Genomic DNA, 24652 nt, shown 5'->3' with positions numbered 1-24652 from the left:
GCTTGTACATGAAAAGTTCAGTGCTGATATCTTTTGGCTCCTCGTCTGTGAATTAATTGGCAAATGTTACAAACTGACACAGTTCATCGATAAATGTAAAGTCCAAGTCATCTGAATAAAACCTGACGAGTTGCTCTACTGTGGCCTTAAGCTCGTCTGAAGACAGTTCTTTCAGATGGCTGAAAAAGCTAAATTTGCTTGATATATCTTTATATGCTTGAAGACGTTGGTCAAGAGAAGCGATAAACTGATCAATGATAGGCAAGAAAGTTTCTGTTCTGTATTTTTCAGAAGGGCTGAGTTGTTCTTCCGTAAGGCCATAATCCAATGGATTGAGACACACGTTTCGGCGCCTGTGTTGAATTATCGTTTGAACATACTCAGACAAACCAGCCAGCTCTTTGCCTTGCTTCTCATAAATTTTGAAGGAGTCACGCTTTGATGCGACATAGTTTTTTAAGCTGGTCAGTGTTTAGATCAAGTTTTGCATGTTGTAGATTTTTACTAGTAGCATCTGTTCTTTGCAGGATATCAATCCAGAAGGTGTTGTTAATACCAATTTCAAGCTGATTCATTTGTCTTAACAGTCCTCCTGCTTCACATCATACACAGCTTTTTTCTTCAAAGTCATCAGCAATCTGTTTAAGTACATCTTTAATCTGCTGATAGTCATGCTTAAGAGCCTAAAGGCCCCGTTACGCATATCAATGTCTCAGCGATCCCACCAACGATCCGACATGGATGGGATTGCTGGGACAGCGTTAGCTGATCACTGGTGAGCTGTCACATAGACAGCCTCTCCAGCGATCAGGACCAGCGAGCACGCTGGTTTCCAAGGTAAACAGCGGGTAACTAAGAGCCGCGCGGGTCTTAGATACCCACTGTTTACCTTGGAAACCAGCGTCCAGTGTCGCTGATCGCTGGTCTCTTGCTGCCACACGCAGCGATGCGCGCTGGCCAGCGGGAGACCAACGATCAAAAAATGGCCCAGGACGATGGAGCGCGGTCAGCAATACCCGGCAGGGGGGCCAGTTGCTGATCCATGTCACACACAGCAATTTCGCTGGTTTAGATCGCTGTGGCATCACAAAATCAGAGATCTCACTGGCGATATCACTGTGTGTGACGGGGCCTTTAGTAGCGACAGCTTTGCAGGACCAATGCGTTGTTGTGACACGTTTGACACGTTTGAGAGTCAATGCTGTTGCTGAGTTAATATTTTTCAAAGCCTCAGTCAGGAGCTGATGCCGATGCGTTGAAACTGTGAAGAAGAGGAACAGCTTTTCAAGGAAGTCAAAAAAATGTACAGCACTGGAGCAGCTTGCTTTAGCAACCAGATTTAAAGAGTGTGCCATACAAGGAATCCAGGATGCAAGATTGTTCTCTCTCACTTTGGCTTGCAGGTCATTGTATTTACCACTCATTGCAGATGCATTGTCATAACTTTTACTGCGGCAATTTCCCAGGTCTAGGTCATGTCTCGTCAAAAATTCCAACAAGGCATTGAACATGTCTTGAGAGCCATGACCTGTCTTTGCCATGAATGTTAAAAAGCGTTCCACAGGGCCATCTTTCTCCATATACCGCAATACAAGGGTTAGTAGTATTTTGATTTGTTAACTCGAGAAATAATTTCTCTGAGGACTTGTTCGCCCATTACATTGATAATTTCTTCCATAATTGTAGATGACCGGTAGTTTGTATGACCCTTGCCGCTATTGGCTTGAGTTTTGATATGCTGTGCAAGAAAATCATCATACTGGGCGATGAGTTCAAGAATGCCCAGGAAGTTTCCATTTCAAGGTGATCCAATCAATTCATTATCTTTTCTAAATGCTAAGTCACGCTCATCAATAAACTGAATAAAATTTACTACTCGTTTCAATACTGACCTCAAATAATGCTCCTGAGCCTCGACCTGTTGTGTTAGCTCTGTATCAATTCACCCAGTCGCTTTGAACCTTATAGTGAAAGCAATTGTAGAGTTCAGATGTTCCGCTGACTGCTCATAACTTTATATACGATCTTGTGAATGTTTCAAATCACAGAATCCATTAGACGAAAGCTGAGAAGACTCAGATGCTGTAATAAAGCACATCAATCTGCACGTGAAGCAGTAAATGCGTCCTTTAGAGGGAGAGAAGCATAATCAATTCCTCTTTATGACTTCTCCATTATGATTTTGATGACAAAAAAGCCCAAGTGTGCACATTCTTGGAATATTGCGGTCCTTTCTAGGTTGCTGAACCGAGTGTGCAATGAACAAACTTTCATCACAGTGCTGGATTGTTGATACACCTCTTTTCAGCCAGTAATCTTGCATCTGTTCCGAAATAATGGATGTCCAAAGTCCAATGTCATCGCCCCCTAGTGGGCCCTGAACTTCACCTTCTTCATAAGATGTGCCACTATCAGTCTCCTTTTCTTTGTGTTCTTCAGTTGTACACGTTACTACTTCAGCCTTTTCTTTGCCAGGATCAACAACCATTTCCACTGAAGCATTGCCATGTTGATCAGATTCTACAAGGTCATAACTCCTTTTCGACATTTGCCTTGAATAAACATTGAAGAACTCGTCCAATTTTCTTGTCTTCGCTATCTCTTCTGTTGATTTCATTCTTGCTTCTTTTGCCTTATGTCTTTTAGAAGCCCGAGACTCCCAAATTCTTGTGCAATGTCTGTGCCTATCTCCTTCACGATTATCCATGATGGTAATCTAAAAGTAACAAAATCACCTTGTCATCCCTTGAAGTCCTGAAAGGGAATTAAAGATTAACATATGTACATTTGTATATATGTATATTGTAGAAATTTGGGCTGTCTATATCAAAGACTGCTGCTGAGCTCTATATGTTAGAGGCTGCTGCTGGGCTGCATATGTATGAGAGAGGCTTCTGCTGGGCTGTATAATTTTATATGAGGGGCTGCTGCTGGGCTGTATATATTAGAAGCTGCTGCTGGGCTGTATATATATGAGTGGCTACTTCCGGGCTGTATATATCAGAGGCTGTTTTCCTGTCTATATATCAGAGGCTGTTGCTGTGCTGGCTGTATATAGAATAGAGGCTGCGGGGCCATATAAAGTGTATACACAGCACTATACTGTAAACAGGTCCACACAATATACATACAGTATATACACAGACACACTGTAATGCAGGATATAGTGTGGACCTGTATATACAGTATGGTACAGTGTAGCACAGGAGCTGCAAGAAAGATACACAGACAGACAGACACACAGACAGACAGAGATCATACTCACCCACTGCGACACTTTGAAGACTGAACCACTTCACTCTGGATCTTCAGTGACTGAAGATCCAGAGTGAAGTCTTGCCATGCTCCGCGGTGGAGAATCCTCTTCTCGCGCCAACATCGTGGCTCAGTCTCCTTCCTCGAACGTAGCTGATCTGAACAAACTCTCATCTGATCTAATCCGAGGGAACAATATAGCTGAATAGGTAGTGCGGCGCGCCTAGAAGCTTCTGTTGGGATCGGAGAAGGCTGCCGCATGCCATAAGCTAAGCATTAGGTACAGGTACTAAGGAAGTCTGGCTAGCCAGGTCAGTGGATGCTGACGCAGGTGCCATGACACTGCCACTCGGCGCCAGCCACTGAGATGTAGGACCATAGTCAGGTCCCTACACTTTCGTTAGTTTCTCTTTAGTTAAATGTTCCTTATCATTAGAAACGGTTCATAGCAAAGAGAGACGTGTATTTTACATGTTGAGATATTTATCCCTATATTGGTGGGAGGCCCCCGCTTGGTGGGCGGCCCAGGGTTTGGGCCCCTTGGGGCCCCCCTAAATCCGGGCCTGGCCCCATATAATGCTGCATAAAGGTTGATGGCCTCATAAGATGCTCCATAGATATATATGCCCCATATGCTGCTGCTGTGATTAAAAAAAAAATGACATACTCACCTCTCGTCACTGGAGACCAGGTGCCGGTGTACTGAGCAGGCGGGGACACTGGCGCACTATGGGGTCCAGGTGCAGGTGCAGGTGTCGCCGCTGGTTCAGGGCCCCGGCACCTGCGATATTCACCTTTCCCCATTCCACCGCTGCGTGCTGCTCTGTCTTCCGGGTCTCCGCAGTGACTGTTCAGGCAGAGGGCGCACACTAACCATGTCATCGCACTCTCTGACCTGAACATCACAACCAGAGGACGTGGAAGACAGAGCGGCATGCAGCTGTGCAACAGGTGAATATCGCATGGCTCCCCCATCCTCCTCATCATACTCACCCCCTCCTGGCGCAGTCTCTGCACCTCTTGCTTCTCCGATGGTCTCCGGTGTCGTCAGTTCCTTCCAGTGTTCAGCGGTCACGTGGTACTGCTCATTAAAGTAATGAATATGCCCTCCATGCCTATGGGAGTGGAGTCACATGCATATTCATTATTTTAATGAGTGGTACCACGTGACCGCTGACCACAGGAAGAGCTGCGGCGCCGGAGACCATCCTAGAAGCAGGGAAGTGCAGAGACCGCGCCAGGAGGGGGTGATTATGATCTGACAGCCTCCAGCTCCTGTGCTTCCCCTCGCCCGCCTACCCCCTGGGACAATGACTCGAGTATAAGCTGAGAGGGGCACTTTCAGCTTAAAAAATTGAGCTGAAAATCTCAGCTTATACTCGAGTATATACGGTAACTCAAAATGTAGCTCATGCAGCCCCACATAAGGACACTACCACCACCATGTTTGATTGTAGGCAGTATGCAGTTTTCATTCTTTTCCTAACCTTTGCGATGCCAAAAAGTTTTGAAGCCATCAGTTCCAAAAATAATTATCGTGGTCTCCTCAATCTTTAGAATAGAATCCGAGTAGTCTTCATATTTTTCATCATGGGCACTGGAAAATGTTATGACTGCCAAGGCACATTCACCTAGGTAACATACAAACCAGGAAGACAAATACCTAAACCTGACAGGTCCATGTTCAGACTAGGAAAAGCGCATCTCTGATCCTCATCTGTCCCTGCCTGACCGCGGAGGTTGGTACCCCAAGATAAAGCAATGGTGTACCCACTCGACGGCGGCTTACCCTGGATGTCCTTAGCAACTCCTAGGATTACCAGAATAGCTATTCCCTAAGGAATAAATGAATCACACATGAAACAACTGCAAACAACACAATCTACAGCTAAGTGAATGAATCCAACAAAGTCTGTCACCAGCTGGAAACATCAGTTGGGAAAGGTATTTAATGCAGCACCCGAAAAGTGATTGGATAGACAAACAGAATAAATGAAAAACACCTGTTACCCAAAACCAACAAGATAACAAAACTGAAACACCCAAAGAAAAGAAGCAAAATAATTTGCTGTGGCTCTGCAGAGCTGCCAACCACAGAACACAGAACCAAGGGTTAGAATCCAAAGGCATGACAGCAAATTGTAGGTGGTCTTTTTTTGTGCATGAGCTTTAGGAGAGGCTTTCTTCCTGGATGACACTCATGTATGCCATTTCTCAGCATTGTACACTGTATTGTTACATGGGAAACACTCATCCTGGTTTGTCTTTCTACTTTAGCTAACTGCAGTGAACTTGCATGTCTATTTTCTTCAACCCTTCTTAACAGAAGCTTCGGTGTTAACTTCTGTGGTCAACCTGGACATCTCTGTGAGATTAGAGTTCCAAATTTGTTAAATTTTTGAATCACTTTTGTTACAGCATACTGAGTAAAGCTTTGCTGATCTTTTTGTAACCTTCATCTTTTATAGGTAAAGAAATAATTTTCTTTCTCGGGTCTTGTGACATTTCTTTCTGACATTTCCATGTGGTGACATTGCTGACATTGACATTAAATGGAAAGAAGATTTCTTTTTTAAAGGGAACCTATCACCAGTTATTCCGGCCACCACCTCTCAGCCCCATGTTAAAGCATTCTATAATGCTGCACATACAGTGGGGGAGAATAAATATTTGATACATTGCCAATTTTACAAGTTTTCCCACCTACAAAGAATGGAGAGGTGTGTAATTTTTATTGTTGGTACACTTCAACTGTAAAGGGGGTTTTACACTAAGCAATATCGCTAGCAATATCGCTAAAACGTCACTGGTTTTGTGACGTTATAGCGATATTGCTAGCGATATCGCTATGTGTGATACTTACCAACGACTGGCTCCCCCGCTGTCCATCGCTGATCGCGCGAGAATGTCCGGCTCCATTTCTTGTCGGGCGCTTCCTGCTGGGCTTCCTGCTGTGACGTCCAGCGACGCGTGGAGGCGGGCGGGAGGACGCAGGATCGCTGTGTGTGAATGGTAAGTATCGTGCTCTGCGTCGCTGCTGCATCACTGTGAGATCTTTCTGTATGAAAGCTCACTAGCGATCATTTAGCGATGCACCAGCGATCCTGACCGGGTCGGATCGCTGGTTGGATCGCTGGTGCATCGCTAAATGTAAAAGGGCCTTTAGAGACAGAATCTTAAAAAAAATCCAGAAAATCACCTTGGATGATTTTGCATTTATTATCACAAGAAATAAGCATTTGATGCAATAGAAGAACAGAACTTAATATTTGGTGCATAAACCTTTGTTTGCAATTACAGAAGTTAGACTTTTCCTGTGTCAAGGATCGCGTAACAGATATCCACCGGTCTGTACGCGTCCTGTGCAGTGAAGCAAATGGGGCTCACAGTGTCTGGGGGAAGAGACGGGACGGCACACGACCGACGACGAGCAGGACCTGTGGCACATGACAGTAGGGGGGAGTGACCGAGGCGGAGTCAACAGCAGGACGCCTGGAGGAGCTTGCAGGACGCGTCGGGCTCCGACCACAGGATGGTAAAGCGAGTCAGGGCCACCGGGTAAGAGCACCAGAAGCAGGAGAGTAGTCAGGGCCAAGCCAAAGGAGTCAGGAAACTGAGAGGGGCAATTACGGTACCAAGGGGACAGACAGAACGGATAGTCAATAACCACGCAGAAGTCAGGGAACCAGGCGAGCAAAGAGACAGTACCAAATCAGAAGGCAAATACACAACGGGGAAACAGACCGGGTCAGAAACAAGGTATAACACATGAGAACAGGCAAAAGGCACAGGCACACAGGGGTCAACTAACTCAGCCGAGGGCAGGAGTATAACTGACAAGGATTTGAGCTACCCGAGGCTATAAAGAGCCCTCCCAGATCCAGAGAGAGGCCACAATGATTAACCCCTGGCACATCAGTCCCAAACCTACCATAGGATCATGACATCCTGTAGTTCTTGACCAAGTTTGCATATACTACAATAGGCATTTTTGACCCATTCGTCCATACAGATTATCTCCAGATCTTTCAGGTTTTGGAGCTGTCGCTAAGCAACAATGAGTTTCAGCCCCCTAAAAAGATTTTCTATTGGTTTCAGGTCTGGATACTGGCTAGGTCACTTCAGAACCTTTGAATGCTTCTTATGGAGACATTCCTTTTTTGCTTTTGCTTTCTGATTTGGGTTATTATCATGCTGGAAGACCCAGCTATGACGCATCTTCAATGCTCTTCCTGAGGGAAGGAGGTTGTTGGCTAAAATATTGCACTACATGATTCCACCCATCCTCATTTCAATACAGAGCAGTCACCCTGTCCTCTTTGTAGAAAAGAACCCCCAAAGTATGATGTTTTCCCCACCATGCTTCACTGTTGGGAATTCTTGGGGTTGTACTCATCCTCCTTCCTTCAAACACGACGAGTGGAGTGGATACCAAAAAGTTCTATTTTGGTCTCATTTGACCATATGACCTTCTCCCATGCCTCCTCTGGACCATCTAAATGGTCACTTGTGACCTTCAAACGGGCCTAAACAGGTGCTGGTGTCGGGGTAGCTATTTAGGGAGGGCTAAATTAACCCTTCACGGTTGAGCCAGTGATGTCCAAATTATTCCACAGAGTGTTGCTAGCAACTCAAATAACCACACGGAGACGGGGGTCTCTGTACGGGAGGATCGAGACAGATCACCAAGCCCCTTTATTTTAGTCACTTCTTTTATAACATTTTGCTTAATTATGCAAAGTTCTCAACTACCAATAACATCATTTCTCTTTATAAACCAATAATTTTGCAAGAAAACCGGAAACAGCATATATGTCCGTATCCAAATAGCATATTCTTAAGAGTTTTACTCCCCCGCCTCCCTTATCTGGCACCTGATGGGAACAGTCTGGTTTCATGACAATTTGAACTTTTACCTAATTACAAAATTTATCTTACAGCAACAAAAACAGAGAAACGAAGCCTTCAGGAAAAATGGAGAAGTGAAACTTCAGCTCTGATTTTAGTATTAACGCTTCACATTCCCACCTAGATAAATTTAGTTAACACATATGCAGCATCAGAGGTGCTATCCCAAGCTAACAGCTTGAGGGGTACTGGTCTTCACATGACTGATGCCGTGTTACCAGTCATGGCTGTCGCGGTGCACCCGTCCCCCCTGTATACTGCAGTTCACAAATAACAATTTTTGATGACGGTGGTGGAGATCTTTTGTAGGTAGCCATGTGCTTGGCTTCGACAACTTCATCAAGTAGCCTTTTGAGATTGGTGCAGAGAAGAGCAGGGGTGACAGCGTCTTTGGTATCATCATTAGCTGTCTTAGTGCAGAATTTCCTAATACATACAGAAATATACCAAAGAACAAGTTTTAGTATCACATATACAACAAGGAAGCAATGTGCAACAAGCTCTGTAAGATCCCAGCTACCCAGCTCCCAATTCCCTTAAATCAATTGGCTGGATTGAGAAAGGAGAAAGTGTCTAACCACCAACTGTCCTTATTACAATCATTGTCTTTATCGTATTGATCTCTGAGTCTTTGAATATCTTCTAACTTTAACTTCTACCAATAATAATATGGAAAATGTGAAAAACCAAAACATTATGCCCCCTTTATTTACTATTGGCTTGTTTAACCAGCTTGCAGTGCGATGCGTGAATCCAAGTCGGTCTTCCTTCTAGCTTCACTGATATAGGGGTGATGAGAACTTGATAGGGACCATCATACAAGGGTTCTTGTCCGTGCTTCCTGACATGCCTCTTCACGACTATCAAATCACCAGGCTTCAGGTTATGACATGTGTCGGTTTCTGCTGAATCTGGAAAAAAAAAGAAAACTAGAACATAGGTGTTAGCAAGATTTTTACTAAGCTGAATAACATATTGAACAGCATGGTCAGTCTCTTCTGATATCTGCTGAGGCTGGAAATTCACAACTGGGGGCCTAGCACCAAACAATATCTTATATAGGAACAAATCATATTTTGTAATAGGGGTAGTACGAATGTGGTATAGTACAATGGGTAGGAGCTCTGGCCATGGAGCCGTAGTCTCCTGCATCATGCATAATTTTGGTCAATTGTCCCTTCAGTGTCCCGTTCAACCTCTCAACTTCCCCACTGGATTGTGGGTGGTACAGAGTATGGAGGGCTACAGTGGATCCAAGCATTGTCAGAACTTCTTGGTACACATGAGAAGAAAAGGCCAGATCTTGATCACTTTCAACAACTTCTGGAACCCCATATCTGCATATGACTTCCATCACCAGTTTCTTCGCTGTGGTCTTTGCAGTCATGTTGGTAACAGGGAATGCTTCCAGCCAACTGGAGAACCGGGACCCAGTAGAATTTTTGCACCAGTGCGAGGGCCTGATTCTTTCCTCGATGTGTAGGTCCATGTGCCCATATGGCAATAGCAGGGTACATCCGCTTAGGGAGACACACGAGTTGGTCCTTTTTTTTTTCCAGAGACAATTATACATACATGCGCCATCAGTCTTCCATGGCTTCACCTCTTCCTTTGGAGACACTCTCTGCATCGTCATTAAGCGGTCTCACGGGGTGTGTAGGAAAACTTCAGTCTGTCATAGATCATCAGGTTCTTGTAGGGTCAATGCTTCTTGTAACTGTTTACGCTGAGAGTGTGTGGTCACCATAGTTAGTATGGTTGGTTCAACGGGTAAGAGAGCGGCGGCTTTTGCTTGCATATCCGCAAATGTGTTGCCAACAGTCTGTGGACTGGTCCTAGGACCATGCGCCTTAACTTTGATAATGGTCACCTGAGTAGGTAATTTGATTGAGTCCATGAGGGTTTTAACAGCTTCAGAATTTTTCACTGGGGTTCCGGCAGTAGTAATAAACCCTCGATTGGCCCATAGAGCCCCAAAATCGTGAGCAATACCAAATGCATACCGTGAGTCCGTGTATATATTAGCCCGTCTGTTCTTGGCCAAAGTACATGCAGTAGACAGAGCCTGAAGTTCTGCTTCTGTGCTGACTGTGAGGGCGGGAGCGCAGCTGCGTGCACTACAGTGTCCTCTGTGGTAACAGCATATCCCATGTGGAATCTACCAAACTCGTCTGCATATCTTGAACCATGTGTGTATAACACCAGATCAGGATTTGGGAGTGGATTCTCACTGACATTTGGTGGAGTAGCTGTTTCTTCAGTCAGAAGTTGGGAACAATCATATTGGAGGTAATCCTCATCACAGCCATCTTTCCTTATAGTTCATTATACCGTCTTTCAAGGCATTGTAAAGGGGTTGCATTATGCGGGATGCATCCAGTATCCACTGACAACAATAAGTGCATAGTCCAAGAAAACACTGGAGTTCAGTTTAATCTAGTTTCATCTTTTGGGAAAGGAAGGGAGCTGACAGCTATTTTTCTTTCTTCTGCAAGGTGTCTGGCACCATGAAGGAGACAATGACCCAAGAATATCACTTGACCAAGGCAGAACTGAAGTCCCGAGGCCGAAACCCGACAGTTCAGTGTTGCCAGATATTTAAGGAGGCTAACAATGGCAGCAATGGCAAAAGACACTCGCTCATATTTTTTTTTTTTGCAAACTGGTTGGGACTGTTTTGGGCCCCTTGTGGCATCTGTGGGAAAGGCATGAAAAATACAGATTTCCTCACTGTCTTCATCTACATAGGGATTATATAACGTAAGAACCATCTGACCATCATCTTGGAATTGTATTCTGGAGCGGAACTGTGATAATAAATCTGCCCCTAGTAAATTTACAGGACATGTGGGAGAGATTACAAACTGAGTAGTAACCTCGGGGAAGGGTTCTATGGGGTTTATAAAAGTATATTAATTGGGTCTGCCATCTACTCCGATTAAAACAGCGGCCTGTATGACAATCTCTCTGAAAGTGTCCGAGTCGGGCACAGCGCCAGCATTGGCAGGGAGGGGCTGGGGAGAAGGTTCCTAGTCATAGGATTAGGAGCTGAAGGGGGGCCAGAGTTTGCTGTGTACTCACAGCCATGCTGGGCGCGATGGTGGGGGATGCTGTTAGAGCAGGGGCTGTTTCCTTGCTGCTGCAGAATGGGTTAAATTCTTCTGAAAACTGTTTATCACTTTCAATGCATTGTTCGGAGTGGAATTCTCAACGTCAGGTCTAACAGACATTATCACCTCTTGCAATTTGGGTTTAAGGCCGGACATCAAAGCTGCCACAAAAAGATGTGAATGGGCTTCATTAAACAGTGAGAATCCCAGATCTCTAAATACTACCATAAGATGCCCGTAGAACTTCTCGGCAGTCTCCCCATTGGCCTGTGTGACATCTGTGAGAGAGATAGCTTGGTCCGCTAATTTATCTTGTGCCCAAACCTTTAAAGCATTGCAGAAATCAACACCACTCTCATAGGTTCCCCCATCCAGATTCACATTATACATTATGCCACACTCAATAATTGGAAAATACCCCTCCCCAACTTTTACTCGAAATATGTGTAATAGATCTCTTCGGGGAGTGGAATAAATCTCTCAATTTGCTGCCATTTGCCTGTAGAAAGCAATGGGGGAAGTCCCTGGATTGGGTAATTGATTGCAAAGGGTGGCTATTTGGGATGGGGTGAAGGGAGTATACTCATAACCACTAGCAGTATTAGACATAGCGGGGACTGAGGCTAGCGGTGGATGATAATAGGTACCGTCAGCGTCTCCCGGTCTCCTTGTACAATTATCATCTAGCAGGGAGACCTCTTTTTTCAAATCATCACTTTTAACTATTTGTCTGCCTGACACATTAGTATCAATCTCAGTTCCTTCTTAACCAATCACTTTCTCACACCACAGTCACTTTCTTGAACCACAATACATGCAGTCCTTGCCATAATAATAGACAATTTTTCCTTCTTCAACATAGCAGTAACAGAAACAATCAGAATTCACTTCCTCTGTTCTTCCTAACACCTTCGTCACACAATTCATGTTCCAAGCCACAAAATTCTTCTTTTCCTTCCACGGATTCTCTCATTTAGAGCCAATATCCTTACTTTAGTTGTGCACAGATCTGGAGCGGCCGTTTCAGTCTGTTCCACAGGGTCAATAATCCCCCTCTGGGATTGCCCAAAATTTGCGGTACTCAGTGAAAGGAGGAGGGCGTCTCAGACTATCCCTCCGGACACCTCTGGTTATATATCTCTATATATACCTGAGTTACGTATCCTACCCAGTCTTCGATCACATCACCACGCCCGATTACTAACAATGATCAGGACTTCAGGATATTTTGACTATAAAGAGAGCCACAATCACTGGTCAATCTGGGGTGTCCATCCCTTATGAGGTACGGTTCGAGCACTGGGCCCCCAACGGGACTGCACCTCTATATGATTCCACCCATGAATCACCCCACCACGGGGACAAACCTCAGATCCTCTTTGCAGCAACAAGCACAGGAAAACCACACCAACGGTCAGTCTGAACAGTATAACTGCCAACTTACCGTGGTTGTTGTGGGGGATTATCAGTCCCAATTTTCCAGCACCTGTGTCCACTCCGAGGGTCCTTTGGTTTGTTGTCCTCCGGGGGCAGAGTCGTCCCTATTCAGGGGCCCCACGTTGGGCGGCCAGCTGTCGGGGTAGCTATTTAGGGAGGGCTAAAATAACCCTTCACGGTTGAGCCAGTGATGTCCAAATTATCCCACAGAGTGTTGCTAGCAATTCAAATGACCACACGGAGACGGGGGTCTCTGTACCGGAGGATCGAGACAGATCACCAAGCCCCTTTATTTTAGTCACTTCTTTTATAACATTTTGCTTAATTATGCAAAGTTCTCAACTACCAATAACATAATTTCACTTTATAAGCCAATAATATTGCAAGAAAACCGGAAACTGCATATATGTCCGTATCCAAATGGCATATTCTTCAGAGTTTTACACCCCCGCCTCCCTTATCTTGCACCTGATGGGAACAGTCTGGTTTCATGACAATTTGAACTTTTACCTAATTACAAAATTTATCTTACAGCAACAAAAGCGGAGAAACGAAACCTTCAGGAAAAATGAAGTGAAACTTCAGCTCTGATTTTAGTATTAACCCTTCACACTGGCATGGGCAGGGGGACCTTGCCTGCCCTTCAGAATTTTAATCATGACGACATAGTGTGCTACTATTGGTGATGTTTGAGACCGTGGTCCTAGCTCTCTTCAGGTCATTGACCATGTCCTCCCATGTAGTTTTGGGCAGATTCCTGATCTTTCTCTGATTCATTCTTACCCTATGAGGCGAGATCTTGCATGGAGCACCAGACTGAGGAAAATTGACAGCCATTTTGTGTCTCTTCCATTTCCTAATAATTGTGCCAACAGTTGTTACCTTTTCCCCAATATGCTTGCCTATTGTCCTGTAGCCCATTCCAGTCTTGTGCAGGTCTATATTTTTGCACTAACAGGTCTACGAGAGCCAAGATTCTTGCTTGTTGGTAGGTGATCAAATACATATTTCATGCAATAAAACGCAATTTAATTATTTAAAATCATGCAATGCGATTTTGTTTTTCATTATTAGATTTTGTCTCTCGCAGTTGAAGTGTACCTATGATAAAAATTACATACCTCTCCATTCTGGGAAAACTTTCAAAATCAGCAGTGTATCAAATACTTATTTTCCCCACTGTATGATTCCAATTCACCCTGCAAGGCAAAAGACCTTTTATTATACTAACCTACTGGGAGGTCCGGCCCGATGGGTATCATTGGTCTTGGTCTGGTGCCTCCTCTCTTCTTGAGATTCTGACCTCTTTCTGTGCTTTGTGTGGATGCATCCTCCATCATCCACACAGTGTTACACTCCATGCTTCTGTGCAGGCGCACTTCTCTCTGCCCTGCTGAGGGCAGAGCAAAGTACTGTAGCGTGCATGTGCCGGGAAACGTCACAAGAGCGGTGGCGCATGTGCACTATAGTACTTTGCTCTGCCCTCGGCCCTGCGAGCTGAAAGGTGGTGGCCGTAGGTTATATCGGACAAAAATGGTGACACATTCCCTTTTAAGTAAAAACAGGCAATTGTCTAACAGACACTTGTTTCATGAATAATTAGACTTACCTGTGGTTGAATTCTTGTTAATTAGAATTTTGTAGTCTAAACTTTAGTTTTGCTTCTAAGACTTTCATTGAAGTGTACTCATTTTTGCACAATGGTTTTAAATTAATTTCTTAGAAAATTTTTTGATGTGCAAAATAATTTTTTTTGTTTGCAATCAATTGTCTACATTTGTGGGAGTATTTTGCAGTATGGTATCCCATAGAAAATGTTAATTCTGGAAGCAAGCTAGGTTTTTCCAACAAATTTGTTGGGTTGTACTCATTTATGCTGAACACTGTACACTCTCCAGACACATACTGCACACATCACTACACAAACACTTCAGAAGGACACTTGGTTAGACATGACATCAGTACTTAGAACTGTCTAATGATCTTTTTGTACCTAAAGGGGCATCTACAACATTTAAAGGAAAGAAGTTTTCTAGTTATTCATAGAAGAGACTCCCTTACAGTAAGAGCAGCAACACAATGGAATTCTCGGCCAGTAGATGTCATCATAGTTATTTGCTGGCAGTTCGAAATACCTTCTTGAGAGTAATAATCTTCTAAATTAAAGTTACTAGATTACTGGAAATGGTTTGTTGATTCAGGGATGCATTCCAATTGCCATTTCTGGTTTAAGAATACATTATTTTTCTGATAAGGAAGCTTGTCTTTTGTAGATTTTGCCTTCTCCTGGATCAACGTTATAGTTTACTTGGAAAGAACTTTTTTTTTTATCTATACCAGACTTTCTATAACAAATTTTTAGTTTCATCATAAACTATACATATTGGCCATAATCTTGATAAAAATCACGTCTATGACCACTTTAAAATAAAATTTTGATGGACAAATCAAAGAAAAATACCAACACAGAAAATGTTACTATTATCAATAAAAATTAAATAACAATTACAGGAATAAGGGCAATATAGAGAACTTTAAAATAAGTAACAGATATTGTGTTGATATATTTCCAGTTTATGAGTATTGAAAACCATTTTTCTTCTACCTCATGTGTGACAGATCTCAAAGTATTAGAAGTAAGCTGTAATTTCGAGTCTACCTGATTTGCGTAAAGTATAATTTTTTACATCAGTATGTGCTCCTAATCCTTCTTGGATGATTAGAAAAACAATGTCGATGAGATTAAGTAGAGCATTGTTGGGTAGGAGCCTCCAACTTCTGCATTCACATCCATTATCTCTGCTGCTAAGCAGCAATTAACCACAAGGTGTGTTTCAAAGCCCATAGCAATACAGAACTGAGCTCGAGCTTCGAGAAACACGATCCACCTTCAATCCTTTAAACAGTCATTTGCAGACAGTCAATACTGTGTCCACAGATTACGTTCCATGCAGAGAAATCCGAACACAGGTTGGAAAACCTGAGAATGGAGCTGTGGGAAACATAGTTACCGTAGGTCTTATTTTATTTCCCATTTGCACTTGAAAGCAAATCGCTCCATGGTATTTACGTATTTATTATTTTCTGTTAACTTCAAAAATTGTTAGTCCACATAATAACGCAACTAAACAATCGCACCTGAGAAATGGAGGAAATGGGACCATTAAACAGTCGTGGTACAATGGGCATTAGCAGGAGTGCTATGATTAAGGTGTCATATAGCAGGTGCAGCTTCCATATTAATAGTAACAAATGAAAGTGTTAGCTCTTCCAGACAAATGCCCTGCACTTGTAGGTCTAATGACCCTTTTCACTGCACAATAAACAGTTTCTCTCTATGGATATGTTAACAATTGATTCCCCAAAAGCAAATGTCAGTGCTGACGCATTTTATATTTCAGTTAAAAGATTCGGGGGCAGGACAAGAACTTATGGCAAACGAAGCGACGGCTTCGAAATACGCCCCCTCCATCCTTGTGTGCAATTCAGTTTGAAAGATGTCAACTTTTCAAGCTTTCGTACAACACCTAGTATATAGAACAAAAACTGAATATCATTGTATAGAAGTCTTTGCACACGTTTTGTATGCAAATATACGGCACAGGTGCAGGCATATACACGCTGATCACAATGTAGACACATTGCAAAAGGTGTGCACACCTCTATACACACAACTCAAAGGGACGTTCTGCACACAATTCAGTCACACACCGCGCACCTGCATGCATGGCATGTCTGTATTCATACAATGCACAGCTATATACAAACTGCACTATTTGCTCACATTGCATGATTTCTCTATACACTCCACATACATCTGCACCCCTGGAAATACACATATTGGATATTCTACACAACAATATACATACACAAAAGACACTCTGCACAGTAGTATACATACAAACCCAACAATCTGCACAAAAGTCTACATACACACCAGTATACATAGACACCACACACACTCTACACACCAGTAGGCTATGTGCACACGGTGCGGACTCTGCTGTGGATCCGCAGCGTTTCAGGCTCTGCGTTGTACAGTACCATTGTTTTCAATGGTAAACTGGAAAACGCTGTGCACATGCTGCGGATTTTTCCATGCGGATTTGCTGCGGGTCCAATTCTGCAGCATGTCAATTCTTTGTGCGGATTCCGCTGCGGTTTCACACCTTCTCCATTGTAGAGGTGTGAAACCGCAGGGCTAAACCGCAGGCTAATCCGCAGGTAAACCGCAGGACTTTTGACCTGAGAATTTACCTGCAGATTTTTCCAAATCCGAGCGGAAAAATCCGCGGGACCTAAATATATGTGTGCACATAGCTGTATATTTACTAACCAAACTCACTGAACACTAGTACATATACAAACCAAGCAATCTGCCCAACAGTATATATATATCACACACAACACACACCTTTGTACACACATCTAATACACTATGAATACCAGTATAAATAGACACCAAACACACTCTGCACACTAGTGTATTTACAAACCAAACACTGTGCACACTTGTATACATGTGCATTAGACACACTTTGCACAACAATATACAAACAAACCAGATAATCTGAGCAAAAGTATACATACAAACCAATCTGCACAACAGTATACATTACACACACAACAATCACCATTAGGCTAAGTTCACATGTAACGGAACTCTCACGGAAATTACCGCGAGAATTCCGGAATTCCATTCCGCTGAAAAATCGCATTTTAAATTCCCGCGATTTTCCCTCGGAAAAACTAGCATTTTGCAAGCGTAATTAGCTTGCAGAATTGCTAGCGTTTTCCAAGCGATCTGGAGCATCACTTGGAGAACTGATTGACAGGTTGGTCACACTCGTCAAACATAGTGTTTGACGAGTGTGACCAACTTTTTACTATTGAGGCCGCCTATGCGGCATCAATAGTAAAAGATAGGATGTAAAAAATAATTAAAAAAAAAATATATTGTTATTCTCACCTTCCGATGTCCCGCGCAGCCTTCCCGCCTCTCTCCACGCTCCCGGTCCCAGTAGTCCTTTGCGCGAACTACCGCGATGACGTCCGATCTCGCGGGATCGCAACGTCTCGCGGTCATTCGTGATGACGTCGCGTGAATGACCGCAAGACTTCGCGATCCCGCGAGAACGGACGTCATCGCGGTAGTTCGCGCAAAGGACTACTGGGACCGAGAGCATGGAGAGATGCGGGAAGGCTGCGCGGGACGTCGGAAGGTGAGAATAACAATATTTTTATTTTAAATTCTATTTTTTACATTGATATGGTACCCACAGCCTGGATGACAGTCTCCTCTCCTCCGGGCCGTGGGTACCATCCGCAAATGTTCTGCTTACTTTTCGCTTGGTGGGCACAGTCACATGCGGAAAGTAAGCAGAACAATGCACTCCTATGGGTGCGGGATCGCCGCGATTCCGCGAAATTAATGAGCATGCTGCGTTTTTAACCACGAAGCGATTCCGCCGCGGTAAAAACCGCAGCATTAGCACAGCATTGCGGAATCCCATAGGAATGCATGGGATGCTTATTTTTCGCGGCAAAATCGCACGGTTAAAACCGCCGCGGAAACGCGAAAAAAATGCCACGTGTGAACGCAGCCTTATACATACACACTTGACACACTGCACACTAGTATACATACACACTTGGCACACTGCGTACCAATATATGTACACACCAGAAACACGATGTGCACCAGTATACATGCACAACAGACACACTCTGCACAGAAGTATATACACACACTGCACACCATTATACATACACACCAAGCAATCTGCATACTTACACTGTACACCTAAATATAGCCATACACTCCAGACTTACACTATACACACATGACTGACTTTGCATATTTTTTGCCACAATCAAAGGACATTTTGCAACAATTTTGTCATACCTTTGGAAAATCGCAGCAGAGTAATATGTTTTTTATTTTCCAGTGTAGCCTTACCATGGGGGTCTGCAGACCTTCCCATGGTCTGCAGAAAGTCAATTGAAGGGAATAAGCTGGGCATTGCATTACCAATTAAGCTGAAAAGACAAAAGTAGCACTATAATAAAGAGCTGTGCATTAGATGTTGTGGTGCAGCATCTGGCACCTTTACACATGCAGCACAGTGTACATTTTTTTTGTAAGGTCCACTGTCTTGTGGAGCTGGTGCCCTCTCACTTCTCTTCCTCTATATAACTGCGAAGCTTGGCAGAAATATCACTCTTCCCAAGAACTTCAACCACTAATGAAGCTGGTCAGGACTAAACATTTCAAATCATGTGGAGATCCTGCAGTGAGTTCTCCATTTCTTCAGTTGTAGTGTTGTGAGGTAGGGCCAGGGCTGTAGTCATGGCCGAGGACAGCGGGGCTTCTTGGCCCTGGCCTCCCATCTCATGAAAATAATATCCATTGGTCAGCATACCTGTGCCTTCAAGTCCAGCATCGTCAGGATATCTTCTGTGCTACTGAAGGCTGTCTGCAGACGATTTCACTTGAATTGAGACACAGTCCATTTGAACTTGAAACTGAACAATTTTACTGTTTACATTTCTCAGCACATCCAAGTTTTTCCCAGCATTAATCACAGGTTGCACAATACATGTATCTTCATCTTTCCCTATACTTCTTTTTTTTTATTTACAGCATTTCTTTTACGGTAAAAATGACCTGATAATATGATTCTACTGGTCATTATGATTATGAACATTCCAAACATGCATAGTTTTTGTTTTATTTAAGTGGTCAAAAAAAATTCAAAAATTTGTAAAAAATAAAAAAAACTTGTTTGTGACTTCATTTTCCAGGATCTGTAATATTGTCAATATTCAGGATATAAGGACACGTGAGCGATTGTTTTTATTGATATCATTTTGGAATAGATACAATGTTTAGATCACCTGTTATTACATTTTTGTAGTGATGCAGCGGCAGAAAAAAAAAAAAAAAAAAAAAAAAATCGCAATTTTGTCTTTTTGATTTTTTTTCTTATTATGCCATTTATTGGTTGGATTAATTTATGTTATATTTTGATAAATCAAACTTTTACAAATGCAGTGATTCCACATATGTGTAATTTTTTTATATTTCTTAACTTTTAATGGGGGAAAAGCGGGGTGATTTGATCTTTTATTTTTGTTTCATTTTTAGTAAAACCTTTTGTTTTTCTTTTCACTGTATTTGTTTTTCAGATTAGGGGACTTGAACCCTTGATCATCTGATCAATTGTGCTATTTACAGCAATACCACAGTTTTGCTGTATATAGCAAAAGTCAGTCTCCTATGAACGCCAGCACAAACTGGAGTATCATCATGACAGGCACAGGGGTCTTCAGCAGACCCCTGGCCTTCATGGCAACCCATCAGCTACCCACTATCACGTCACATTTTCGCTGATGGTCACATAGAACAGTGTGCCCCTAGCCTTCGTGCTGCCACAGATTGACAGCACAATTTAATATATAATAATTTTATTTCTATAGCACCAACATATTCTGCAGCACTTTACATTTTAAAGAGGACTTGTACAGACAATAAAAGACATTACAGTATAACAGTAATCACATAAATGAAGAGATACCAAGAGGAATGAGGGCCCTGCTTGCAAGCTTACAAGCTATGAGGAAATAGGGGAGACATGAAAGGTGGATGGTAACAATTGCTTTCATTGGTATGACTATAATGTAATAAATCGGGTGTTCATGTTATGCTGCATGAACAGGTTACCAGCCAGAATGTGTAAAAGGACAGATACCGAGGTCTACTAAATGCATAAAGAGGAACCTGGTTATGAAGAAAATTTTGAATGGGCAACACAGAGATAGTTAGATAAATGTGAGGCGGTAGGCCAGTCTGAAGAAATGCGTTTTTAGGGAATCCCTAAAACTGTGGGTATTGGGGATTAATCGAATTATCCTGGGTAGCCCACTCCAAAGAAATGGCGAAACACGTGAGAAGTCTTGGAGACGGGAGTGGGAGGTTCTGATTATTGAGCATGTTTACCTTATGTCATTAACGTTATGGAGGGCATGGGTAGGGGGTGGTAGACTAAGGCGAGGGCGGAGATGTAGGGTGGTGCTGAACCGTGGAGGTCTTTGTGGGTGAGAGTAATGTTATATTGCACTCTGGAGTGAATGGGTAACCAGTGCAATGACTGGCACAAGGTAGAGGCATCAGTATAACAGTTGGTGAGTGTCATGCTCGCCATGTCTGTTATGACCGCCATGTCTGTTTTGCCTCATGACCCTGGAGCGATGTGCATGCGCATCTCATGTCTGCTATCCTGCTTATTCCCTAGAGCAGTGTGCACACTCACCTCATGTCTGCTGAGCTGCAAGATGCCTGCGTTTCTGCTTTGCCTTCTGTGATCTTCTCGTCATGTCTAGAAACCTTGATCATGTGACGTTTTCTAAGATCCTGCACTGTCTGGTTCTGCAATCATCTCGTCATGTCTGAAACTCTGATCATGTGACCTTTCCTAGGATCCTGCACTGTCTGGTTCTGCAATCATCTCGTCATGTCCGAAACCTTGATCATGTGACGTTTCCTAAGATCCTGCACTGTCTGGTTCTGCAATCATCTTGTCATGTCTAGAATCCCTGATCATGTGTCCTTCCTAGGATCCTGCACTGTCTGGTTCTGTGATCATCTCGTCATGTCTGAAACCCTGATCATGTGACTGCGCTCTGTGATCCTGGAACTTCTGAACTAGGAAGTTCTCCCCTGGTCCTGACGCGGAAGAGGAGGTGCTATGCCCTATATTTGTCACGGGGGCTTAGTTCAACTAAGGCTGAAATACCCGGGGCCCCTGTGGTGTCCCTTTACTAGGGGAAACCCTGTCTGACCCTCAACCCAGGGTTTTTGCTGAAGGTGCAAATGCCTGAGCCTCCGACCTTTCCTTATCTCCTGCTCAGCCCTGCACTTAACCCTCCACCCTCCACCCAGTGAGAAGTCACCACCAAAGGTCCCACACAAATAATGACAGACAGGGAGAACTTAAACTGCACTGCGCCGCACACACACAGGAATAAACAGTAATGTGAACAGGGCACAACTAAACACAAATATGGGAAGGAGAAAGGATAACGACGGATCATACGACACCAGATATGAATCTCTCTCTCTTGAACACCTCCACTCCAGACCGGAACCACTTGGTATGAAACACAAGCTATAATCGGCGACGCCCATAGGCCAGCATGACTATTTAAAGACCGTGGGCGTGACTAACCATCCAACCTGGTCTCCAGCAGGATTAACCCCCGAGAGCCTGAAGATCAGGCCGGCGCCACTGAGGCCATAGTGGCTGGAGGTGGAACTACCTCTGCCTGCCGGATGCTGTGGTGTGAACAGCGTCCGACATGACAGTACCCCGTCTTCTACGAGGGACCCCAGGGCCCTCAAGACTCATAGGACCCGGCTTGTCCGGATGACGACGGTGAAAAGAACTGACCAGCCGATCCGCATGTATGTCTGAGGCTGGAACCCAAGACCTCTCTGGACCATACCCCCGCCAGTGCACCAAATACTGAAGAGTACGGCGTACTACTCGAGAGTCCACTACCTTGGCGACCTCGAACTCTAACTCGCCATCCACCATGACTGGAGGTGGCATCGGCGTTGTGTCCACAGAGCCTACCACCTTTTTCAATAAAGCCCTGTGAAACACGTTGTGTATCTTGTACACTGCGGGAAGTTCCAACCGATAAGCCACTGGGTTAATGATGGCAGAAATCCTAAAAGGCCCAATAAACCTTGGACCCAGTTTTAAAGAAGGGATTTTGAGTTTTATGTTCTTCGTAGCTAACCACACCCATTCACCCACACACAGGTCCGGACCTGGCACGCGTCTACTGTCAGCCACCCGTTAGTACCTGGCACTCATGCTCAACAAACGCTGTTTCACCCGCCTCCAGACTGATGACAATTGGGCTCCTAGCTGATCCTCCTCCGGGACACCCCCGGAGTCACCCTGACGTAAGGTACAAAACTGAGGATGTTGACCGTACACACAAAAGAATGGAGACTCTCCTGATGACTCTTGGCGGTGATTATTTAATGCGAATTCGGCCAGAGGAAGGAAAGTAGACCACTCCTCCTGGTTGTTGGACACAAAGCATCGTAAATACTGTTCTAGATTTTGGTTCATGCGCTCAGTTTGTCCATTAGACTGTGGATGAAACGCCGATGAATGTGACAACTTGATCCCCAACCTTGAGCAAAAAGCTTTCCAAAACCTCGCCACAAATTGCGTACCCCTATCAGATACTATGTCAGACGGTACTCCGTGGAGTCTGACCACCTCCTTCACAAATACCTGAGCCAACGTCTTAGCATTGGGCAAAGAGGACAACGCCACAAAATGCGCCATCTTTGAAAAACGGTCAACCACCACCAGGATGACCGTGTTCCCTGCCGAGGCTGGCAAGTCAGTGATAAAATCCATGGAGATTTCTGTCCATGGCCTATTGGGTACCCCCAGAGGCTGTAGCGTGCCAGCAGGACGGGTTCGGGGTGACTTAGCCCTAGCGCACGTGATGCAAGCTGCCACGTACGAGACCACGTCCTGCCGGATTTTGGGCCACCAGAAACGACGCGATACCAGCTCTAAGGTGCCCTTCACCCCTGGGTGACCAGCCAGTACCGAATCGTGGTGTTCCTTCAACACCTTAGGCCGAAGATGCAGGGGTACAAATGATTTGTTGGCGGGAAGTCCTGGTGGTACCTCCTCTTGGGCCTCGGCAATCTCCGCCTCTACCTCAGTCGTGAGAGCCGAGACCACTACCTCTTTCTGGAGGATGGGTACCGGCTCTTCCCGAGGTTCTCCCCCCGGAAAACACCTAGACAAAGCATCCGCCTTGGTGTTTTTAGCCCCGGGACGGTACGTCACAAGAAAATTGAAACGAGTAAAAAACAATGCCCAGCGAGCCTGCCTAGGAGACAGACGCTTGGCCGACTCCAGGTAGAGCAGATTCTTATGGTCGGTGATAACTGTGACCTGGTGAGCCGCCCCCTCCAAGAAGTGTCGCCATTCCTCAAAAGCCAGTTTGATGGCCAACAACTCCCTGTTGCCGATATCATAATTCCGTTCGGCCGGCGACAACTTCTTGGAGAAGTAGGCGCATGGATGCATCTCGCTCAAGGACGAGCCTTGAGACAGTACTGCCCCCACTCCCACCTCCGACGCATCAACCTCTACCACAAAAGGTTTAGACACGTCTGGTTGCACCAGAATGGGGGCTGAAGCAAAACTATTCTTCAGACGCTCAAATGCACGTATAGCCACCTCAGGCCAGTTCGCCAGATCGGCACCCTTTTTTGTCATGTCCGTGAGCGGTTTGGCGACAGTCGAAAAGTGTTTTATAAATTTCCTATAATAATTCGCAAACCCAAGGAACCGCTGGAGTGCTTTCAGACTCTCCGGCCTCTCCCATTGCAACACCGCTTGCACCTTAGCGGTGTCCATATTAAAACCAGCTGCGGACACAATATATCCCAAAAAGGGCAACTCCTGGACAAAAAATAAACATTTTTCCACTTAGCATAGAGCTGGTTCTCCCGGAGCAACTGTAACACCTGCCTAACATGCTGCAAATGAGTGTCCCGATCGCTAGAATAAATGAGGATATCATCCAGGTATACAATCACAAATCTCCCCAGGACATGAGCAAAGACATCATTAATAAAATGTTGGAAAACGGCAGGCGCGGTGGTCAACCCAAACGGCATAACCAGACTCTCAAAATGACCCTCAGGAGTGTTAAACTCCGTCTTCCACTCATCCCCCTGACGGACCCTTATGAGGTTATACGCCCCCCTGAGGTCCAGCTTGGAAAACCATTTTGCCCCCGCTACCTGGTTGAACAAATCCGGGATCAACGGCATTGGGTAGGGATCACGGATAGTAATCTGGTTTAACTCTCGGAAATCCAGACACGGGCGTAAC

The sequence above is a fragment of the Dendrobates tinctorius genome, unplaced genomic scaffold (genome assembly GCF_039654945.1).
Source record: "Dendrobates tinctorius isolate UK_male_01 unplaced genomic scaffold, ASM3965494v1 ptg000263l, whole genome shotgun sequence".
NCBI lineage: Eukaryota > Metazoa > Chordata > Amphibia > Anura > Dendrobatidae > Dendrobates > Dendrobates tinctorius.
This window is presented reverse-complemented; position numbering follows the sequence as displayed.